This window comes from Triticum urartu, chromosome 4A (genome assembly GCF_056163025.1).
Source record: "Triticum urartu cultivar PI428250 chromosome 4A, HENAU_Tu73, whole genome shotgun sequence".
Taxonomy (NCBI): Eukaryota; Viridiplantae; Streptophyta; class Magnoliopsida; order Poales; family Poaceae; genus Triticum; species Triticum urartu.
Genome location: NC_141876.1, coordinates 122485457 through 122495072, shown reverse-complemented (window position 1 = coordinate 122495072; position 9616 = coordinate 122485457). Strand labels below are relative to the sequence as shown.

The following is a 9616-nucleotide window of genomic DNA, read 5'->3' as shown; positions in this document are numbered from 1 at the left end:
TGGGGCTTGAGGGGCTATGAACGTGTACATGGAGATCACCGTAGGATGCTCCGCATCATGATCCCTGTAGATTTCTATTTTAAGATGAAGATTACCTACACAGTGAGGCATGGGTTGACGAAATGCAGTGGGCAAGATATTGCATGTTTTACTGTCATGGCCCCTTGTTCAACCTCAACATAATATCAGATTCATAACCGCCTAGGCGCCTTGGAATCTAGTGGCAACAATTTTTTTGCAGACTGCGCCAACTTGAAATTGTAGCGGAATACTAGATCCCCAATGAGCATGAAATGGCTTGACAGCTGTCGCTTCACGGTTCTGCAATTCCTTCTCACCGATGGTACTCGTGCTCTGCCAAAACAGACTCTTCTCTACCGTTAACATACCTCTGAAATCTGGAGCTTTCCATCATACATAGAGTGGATCAATGAAAATTGTGAAGGTAATACTCCGAATTGCATAAAATTAGTTTCTAGATTAATTTGAAGGGAAAACATTTGGAGTTGTCTCTCAACTAGACTTGACCTATCATAAGGACTAAAAAGCATTAGTCTTCAAATAAAATTTCTTTTCTTGCCTCCAATCTTTTGTAAGTGTTGAAAACCTCTTGAAATTGTTTCGGTGGATTCAAATCTATGTATAAAATTAGTGTTAAATGATGGTTTTCTCTTGAAATCTCTCTTCTTGTCACCATCATCGGCGCCACAGAGTGCAGAGCTTTCGCCAGGTAGTTCTCACGTGTCACCACGAGGTCTTTAGAAGAAGCATGACAAGCTCAAGTCCCCAGATCCGGATTGAGACGCCCCCACGGAGACCGAGAGCGCGCCCGAGCTACCTTGCACCAGGCCTCTCGCCGCCCACACGACCAAGAGACAATGCCACCACCGCCGCCATGGTGCCCGCCGGAGAGCCAACCATCCGGACGCCTTCCAGGGCCACCGCCTCGGCATCCATGCCACAAGACAAAGCCGACTGTCCGCTTCACTGTGCACAAACCGTGGTTATAGAAGTCTGCATCAGCCCCCAGGCCAGGGTTAGTGCCACCACCATAGGGGCACCCACGCCTGAAGTCCCCTCCTATCCAGGTGGACCGGGGGGAGGGGGGACATGGCCCTGTGGCTACCGACAGTCACCATCGAGCCATCAACTCAGAGGACGCCAAAACCATGGCCTACGGCACAGATCCGACTGCTGGCACAACGTTGTCCTGACCACGACCGCCACGGTCCTTCATCAACGCCATAACGAGAAGACACCCCCAAATCGAACCACGAGCTCCCATCTTGACCGGAACAAAGGTGGCCCAGAGTCGTGCATCGACTCCAGGCTGACCGAACGCCAGACGCCGCGCGAGGAGCGATGAGCCCCGGGCAGGAGGACTGCGTCAAACTCTCGCACCGGAGGCCTGTCCGTGTTGCCGGCCAACTACTAGCCAATGCATCCGGGGGGCGGATGCCGCCCCATCAAATCTGGGCATCCCAGATCCAGATGAGAGGCCGCCAAGGCAGCCGGCAGTCCGGCCGCCGAGCAGCCGCATCCACGGTGCCAGCCCCGCACCCCCTCGGCTCTCCACGCATCGTCCCGCCACCGCTGCCTGAGGCCAAGGTGTCCACCATCCACCCACTGACCTGCCTCCACCTGCCCGTGAGAAGAGCCGCTGGCTACCTTGCTGCCAATAGCCGTCGTCCGACGCCCAGGAAGCGCCAGGCCGCGCCGCCCACAACCCTCATCGCATAAGCCCCTCACGCGCCAGATCCACGCCGCCAAAGCTCACCCCGCACGATCCTCCACCGTCCCCGCCGCCACCACGCCAGCTCCCTCCAGCGCGCCCGCACGACGTCGCATCGCGGCGCCCGTGCCGCACCTCTACCTACGGGGGATCAAGAGGGCCCCGCACCCGCCGGCCCGGACGAGCTTTGCCCGGCCAGACCCTTCGGCGGCGGCGGGAGAGGAGGAGGGAGGGTGGGGAGCTTGGCGGCGGCCGCCTAGGGTTCCCTCCCCGCCGCCGCACGGGGGCAGCGCGGGAGGGAGAGGGAGAGTGCAATCAATTAGCCCTGTTGGTCTTGTCTCCTATGGTGAACTTAACTACGTTACTCAATCGAACAACTCGGAAAAATCACGGACTGAAATACACTGCTAAATGGTCATGACAAATCATGATGACAGGCATTACGTAACTAGCAAGCAATAAAACATGCTGCCATATGGTCATGTTGTACAACACTACTAGTTACCACAACAATTCAAGCTAATCATTCTATTAGAATATGAGAACTACCCAATTTTCAGAACCACATTATGTAAAAGTATATATGATGACTTAGTGGGTTCGCTTAGTAAGGTAAATTATTCAGCTATTGTAGTGGACTGAAATGCCATAGTATGCTAACAGCCTCACTAGAAGTTAACTTGTGGAAGTCTTAAATAAACAATGGTGTGGGATCTTATATCAGTAGATAGAACATGAACCATGACTTTTCCTCAAAATAAAAACATAAAGCAACCTGGCAGAGCAGCCACAAGATGCATAACTAGATATAACAGGGTGCTTGAACTCTATGAAAAAAATAGTATATCTGCAAAAAATATGAACATACAAGAAGCAAAGCAATCAATCAATGAAATGTATAGTAGATATGCGCAAACTTAAAACTGAGAAACATGTGACCCGTAATATTCTGGATTTCAAGCCTCACAGTTGGTCGACTATGTTTGGTGGTCATGCAGTTGAAACTTGAAAGATATAACATCCCCAAAATTCATGCTAAATCAATAAACCTAGTTTCCATAGGTGCACATAGAGCTTCAAATTTCAAACACCAGGAGAGTAAAACGCACTGCTAGATGGCCGTGACTCATGATCAATCATGATGACAGGCAATATGCAACCAGCAACCAATAAAAATCATGCTGCCAGATGGTCACATATATTGTACCACTAGTTACTTCACCTATTCAAGCTAATCATTCTAGTATAATCTGAGAACTACACAATGTTTAGATAACATATGCAAAACAATTCTAAAGCAGTGCACTACATGTAGATGCTGGAGAATGATACTAACAATCTACATTAGAGGATTTCAACTGGTGCAAAAGGGTCATCCTCATAAAACTTTGGTCCCCGCTGAGAGGTCTAGCATCTGCCTCCCTCAGTACCAGTACTCTCATAGGCAGAAATCTTACATTCACTGGATAGCATCTCATCCACGGACCTTGAAATGAGTCTTGGATTGGTCATCAAAATGACCGCATGATTTAAAGCACATGCACTAGTGAATAAGTACCGGAGGAAGGAGAGCTTGTCCGGGACTCACTGAACAGTATCGCCGTGATGAGCAACATCACATTTCTGATAACTTTGCCGAAAAAGGCTTTCGCCCCGCTTTATATATAAATCAATGATCATACACAACCCAGTACAAGCGCACGCCACCACAACACACTGTGACACCCGGATAATTAACCTACAGTGATCCCCCGCTAATGATGCCACGTCACCTCGGTTACTGTTGATAAACTCTGGATAGTTCAAAAATGAAACAAAACCAAATTTAATTAAAGGCAAACAATAAAAGTTTTCAAATTTTAAAACCAAATTGTTCGGGTTGTGCCCAATAATGCATAAGTAATTATGGTGGAGAAAATAAACTTTTATAAAGTGTTTAACTACTCTAAAAGTAAATAAGACAGTAGCAAAAACAACTAATTAAATGCCTTTTACAATTAATAAAATACTAAACTATTTTATTTTGTCACCAACCTTTTTGTGGCATTGGGGTATTTTGAAACACTAATTTAGGTACTACTTATATATTTTATAATACAAAAGTATATAGAAAATAAAATAGAAAACTAATAAACAGGAAATAAATAAAAAGTAAAAAACCAGAACAAAAGAGGAGGACCCCCCTAGCCAACTGGGCCCGACGACCCAACCGGCCAGCCCATCTGGCCCTAACCGGCCCAGCCCACTCCCTTAACCACCCACTACGACTGAACCCTAGCGACCCCCTCCCCACTTCTCCCCGATCCCCACCCCGTTCCCTTGTCCTTCCACCCCGCCGCCACCACACAACACACACACGGGAGAGGAGCTCCCTCCTGTCCGATGCCGCGCCGGCGACTCTGACCACCTCACTGCCCTTCCCCGTCGCCCGGTCATCTCTCCTCCCTTCGTTCTCCCCAGCAGCTCGTCGCGCCCCTCTTGCTCCTCCTTTGGCCGAGTGCAGCCATCACCTCGCCGTGGCCATGGCCAACGGCCTTCCCGAGCTGCTCGTGCTGCCCTACAGCTTCCTTGACGTCGTCCACGACCTCCACGTGGCCGAGACCGACTGGAGCGGCCCCAAGTCGGCGACATCGACGGTTCCCGTCGCGTCCACCGGAGCTCCTCCTCGACCCCTTCCTTCGCCGACGCCGTCAACGCACGCCGCCGCGCCGCTGCACCTCGTCACCACATCACCGTCGTCTCCCACTTCCTCCTCGACCCCCACTGCCCCGTGCCCTGCAACCCCTCGTGAGGCCCCCTCCTTCTCCTTTGCCCCGCTCCTCACGCGCGTCGCGCGCCCCGTGCCGCGCCCAGCGTCGTCCATGTCCCGCGCGCCTCGCTCTGCTCCAGCCCGTGGCCGCCTTCGCCGGCCAGCGCTCGTGCATGCCCCCTCGTTAGGCCTTGCCCCGCCTTTGCTCTGCATGCCGCTGCGGCCTCTCCACGTCGCCCACTGGCCTCTGCCGCCTCCCCTGGCCGGCGACCGCGTCGTTGGCCAAGCCTGGGTCGCGCCTGACTAGGCTTGGGCGCCCACGCCCGCAACCGCGCCCGAACCCGTTAGGCCTTGGGCCTATGACAAGTGGGCCCCATGCCCAGAACATTTAAAAAAGGATTAAAAAATAATAATAATAAATAAATAAAATTAATAATTAATTAAACTAATTAATCCTGATTAGATTAACCTAATCAATTAACTAAACCCTAATTAACCTAACAGGGTATGACAGGTGGGTCCCACGGGACCCACACGTCAGTTTGACCCAGTCAATCCCCTGTTGACTGCTGACGTCATGCTGACGTCAGTAAACACTATTCTAGATAATGTTAGTTTAAATTAATTAAATAAATTCTAAAAATGATTTAAAACTTTAGAAAGTCATATAAAATAAACCGTAGCTCAGATGAAAATACCTTCTACATGAAAGTTGCTCAGAACGACGAGACGAATCCGGATACGCAGCCCGTTCGTCCGCCACGCATTCCTAGCATAGCAAACACGCAACTTTCCCCCTCTGGTTCATCTGTCCAAAAACGCGAAACACCGGGGATAATTTCCCGGATGTTTTCCCCCTTCACCGGTACCACCTCGTACCGCGTTAGGGAACACCTAACATCACACTTTGTCATGGCATGCATCGTCATGCAATTGTTTGCATTATATTTATTGTTTCTTCCCCCTCTTCTCTCGCTAGACACCGAGACCCACGCCACTGCTACCCAGTACGACTACGGTGTTGACGACCCCTCTCTCTTGCCAGAGCAACCAGGCAAGCCCCCCTTGATCACCAGATATCGCCTACTCTCCTCTATATTGCTTGCGTTAGAGTAGTGTAGCATGTTACTGCTTTCCGTTAATCCTATCCTCATGCATAGGCTGTCCTTGCTACTGCTGTTGTTACCTTTACCTGCAATCCTAATGCTTAGTATAGGATGCTAGTTTATCATCAGTGGCCCTACATTCTTGTCCATCTGCGATGCTATACTATTGGGTCGTGATCACTCGGGGGGTGATCATTGGTATATACTATATACTTTATACATGATACATGTGGTGACTAAAGTCGGGTCGGCTCGTGGAGCACCCGCGAGTGATTCATGGATTGGGGGTTGAAAGGACCTTTGTCCCAACGGCCCTCTGTGTGGATCTTTGTGGCGAAGCGACAGGGCAGGTTGAGACCACCTAGGAGAGAGGTGGGCCTGGCCCTAGTCGGCGTTCGCGGTTATTTCAAGATAACACGTTTAACGAGATCTTGGTATTTGATCTGAGTCTGTCCACTGGCCTATACGCACTAACCATCTATGCGGGGACAGTTATGGGCACTCGACGTCGTGGTATCAGCCGAAGCCTTCGTGACGTCAGCGACTGAGCGGCGCGCGTCGGGTTGGACCGCGTAACACAACTTCCTTTGTAATGGAGGTTGCTAGGTCTGCTCTCCGGCCGCCCACGCAACATGCAGGTGTGCAATGGGCGATGGGCCCAGACCCCTGCGCATAGGATTTTGACCGGTGTGCTGACCTCTCTGTTGTGCCTAGGTAGGGCTGCGACCTGTTGATCTTCCGAGGCCGGGCATGACCCAGAAAAGTGTGTCCAGACAAAGGGGATCGAGCGTGTTGGGAAATGTGTTGCACCCCTGTAGGGAAGTTAATCTATTCGAATAGCCGTGATCTTTGGTAATAGGACGACTTGGAGTTGTACCTTGACCTTATGACAACTAGAACCGGATACTTAATAAAACACACCCTTCCAAGTGCCAGATACAACCGGTGATCGCTCTCTCACAGGGCGACGAGGGGAGGATCATCGGTTAGGATTATGCTATGCGATGTTACTCGGTGAACTTACCATCTACTCTCTTCTTCTGCTACAAGACGGAGGTTACCAGAAGCATAGTCTTTGAAAGGACTAGCTATCCCCCTCTTATTCCGGCATTCTGCAGTTCAGTCGACATATGATACCCTTATTCCATTTGATACCAATGCATACATATGTAGTGTAGCTCCTTGATTGCGAGTACTTTGGATGAGTACTCACGGTTGCTTTGTTCCCCCTTTTTCCCCCTTCCTATACCCGATTGCTGCGACTAGACGATGGAGTTCAGGAGCCAGACGCCACCGTTGACGACGACTCCTACTACACTGGAGGTGCCTACTACTACGTGCAGCCCGCTAGCGACGACCAGGAGTAGTTTAGGAGGATCCTAGGAAGGAGGCATGCGCCTCTTTCAATCTGTATCCCCGTTTGTGCTAGCCTTCTTAAGGCAAACTTGTTTAACTTATGTCTGTACTCAGATATTGTTGCTTCCGCTGACTCGTCTATGATCGAGCTCTTGTATTCGAGCCCTCAAGGCCCCTGGCTTGTAATATGATGCTTGTATGACTTATTTTATTTGTAGAGTTGTGTTGTGATATCTTCCCGTGAGTCCCTGATCTTGATCGTACACGTTTGCGTGTATGATTAGTGTACGATTGAATCGGGGGCGTCACAAGTTGGTATCAGAGCCGACTGCCTGTAGGAATCCCCCTTCTACACTCCTTGGCCGAAGTCAAGTCTATACATTACAAAACTTTTTAACTAACATGGTTGTGTGTCTTACGGGCTCACGTCGCCATTTGGGTGGTATTAGGATCTTTTACTCCTCGTCTATGCTCTGGGACTCTGATCTCCCCTCTATTCAGGTTAAATGATTTTTCTAAAAATCCAAATTTAGGTTCTCAAGAATACTTCTCCCGAAGAACCCCTTCAGTCCAGATGATCGCCTGCTGCACCAGAAAATTTTGAAGATATTCTTTGATGTTTCCCCGATACCCTTGTGCCCTTCGCCGTTGCAATTCCATACCACCGATAAATCACCATGGAAAGCTACATACACTTGTCATCCATAACTTCATTTCCAATTTGATCTTGTTACAAGATACCCTGAAATACTTCGGATATTCCGAGAATCCTTTGTGTCTGCTACCTTGAAGCCCCTTTTCCTCATGAATACATGTATGAATAATTCCTCACACTTATCGGGGATTCGTTCATCCCTAGTTGTTCAGGTGTTTCGCAAAATTCTTCGAAATGCCATGCGCTCTTCCGAAATCCTCAGTAGCCTATTGCTCTTGATCTTCCTTACCTGCTTGCATAATGGTTACCTCCATATGTCTAGCAATATTCATTAAAATACTTTGTGATCGACATTCTGATCCTGTTGATTCAACATGTGTGTGAATGCACACAATCATCAGTTATTCCCTGAAAATTATCCTTCCAGCTCAGACGTCATTTTGAACATGAGCTGGTTCTCAACCAATTAAATTGTCGTCGAATGTACCCCTAAGTCTATTCAACTTATCCATTCTTAATCAGAGTGGTTGCTTTTGATCCCTTGATTTGGAAATCATAATTCATTTGTATTTGAGCTTTGAATTAGTCAGTTGTTTTTATAATCTGATGCCTTTGCATTCTTTTTCCTTGTAATTGAGTACCGATACTCACATCAGATTCCTTGTGGTCCGCGAGACCAATTGCTTGGTTATTATCCGACAGTGTCCTTCATATCCAATAACCTTGAGAGTTTCTCCCCTGATACATAATGCCTGTGGTAAATTGTGTCTTCTGCCTTTGGCAAGTTATATCATATGCCTTTGTCAACCATGCTCTGCTTCGAGCATGTGTTAATTGATCCTAAAGTTGGTGGTATGTGTTCATAAGATGCCCCGATGGGTTAAACCTATGCCTTCCTTACTCTGTGTGAACCCGAAAGATTTCACGAGTCATAATTATCTAGTATTGCACCAGGTAAAACCTTCGGCAACTAATGTAATTTTCGAAAAGTGAGAGGTGAATGGAAGGTTATACATTGAAGAAGTGGGAGTCGACCTTGAACTTTGCGTTCATGCCCATGGACACGATGTATATCTTATCATGAAAGCTTCTTGTAATAATAATTGTTCCCTTGTTTTAAAATCATCTTGTATTTTTGTTTTGGTCCTTTTCAATCGTGGCTTTGGCCATGATTATTCTTCTTTGATCCCATTTCACGGACAAGTTTAAGCACTTGTCTTCTGCAAAGCAATACCCCAGTCCAACCTCTATTGATCTATTGTTGGGTATTACCCCGTGGTATCTCGATAAAATCATAGAACCATATTACTTCTTATGAGTTCTTCTTCAAGTATTCTTTCTCACCGATTCCAATTTTCCCCGGGTTCTGAGTTGTTAGACACTCAGGGACACCGATAGTGAATCGAGTCCGTAATCCGATTCATTAACTCTATGTAATTTTTGTTGCTTATGAGTTTAATAATCCTTCAAGTCATCCCCGGATTGCTCGGTTGTATCATTCTCGTGCCGATTTTAACTATACTACCCGGTCCTTAATCCCGGAGCACAACTTTCGACGATGAGCTAAGCTTACGTCGATCTTTCTCGTCATATCATTTCGTCTTGAACAGCAAGCTTGATTTCGAGTTTGTGTCGTACCCATGTTTCCAATAGCCATTTGCTTCATCATTCCCTTGACTTGATGCCATCGCCGATCTATTACATCTTCATGCAGCCTCTCGACAAAATTTGACATGATCATCATCAACATTTTGACTCCTTCCAGTATATCGATCAAATTCATGATGATAAGTACCATCCTCGTCCCTTGGTAATTTGAGTTACCATCGACAACATATTTACCTTCCTTTCATCACAAACTTGTTCATGTTATGGATGCAACTTGCTATCCAGTTTGTATTATGTTCTACCTTGAATTATTACTATCCTTTCTGTCAAGGATGTTGCAATGATTGCTCCACCTCTTGAAAATTCTTGATGCAGTGATGCTTCTCGCCATCACCATTCTTTCTTGCCCC

General features: G+C 47.8%; 1 long non-coding RNA gene across 1 annotated transcript; it reads left to right on the top strand.

Annotated features, from left to right (window-relative positions):
* Positions 1–4030: 4030 nt before the first annotated feature.
* Positions 4031–7142, top strand: LOC147975063 (uncharacterized). The gene is made up of 2 exons (XR_015600490.1): positions 4031–4519; positions 6854–7142. It is a non-coding gene; the product is annotated as an uncharacterized LOC147975063 (long non-coding RNA).
* The last annotated feature ends 2474 nt before the right edge of the window (positions 7143–9616 follow it).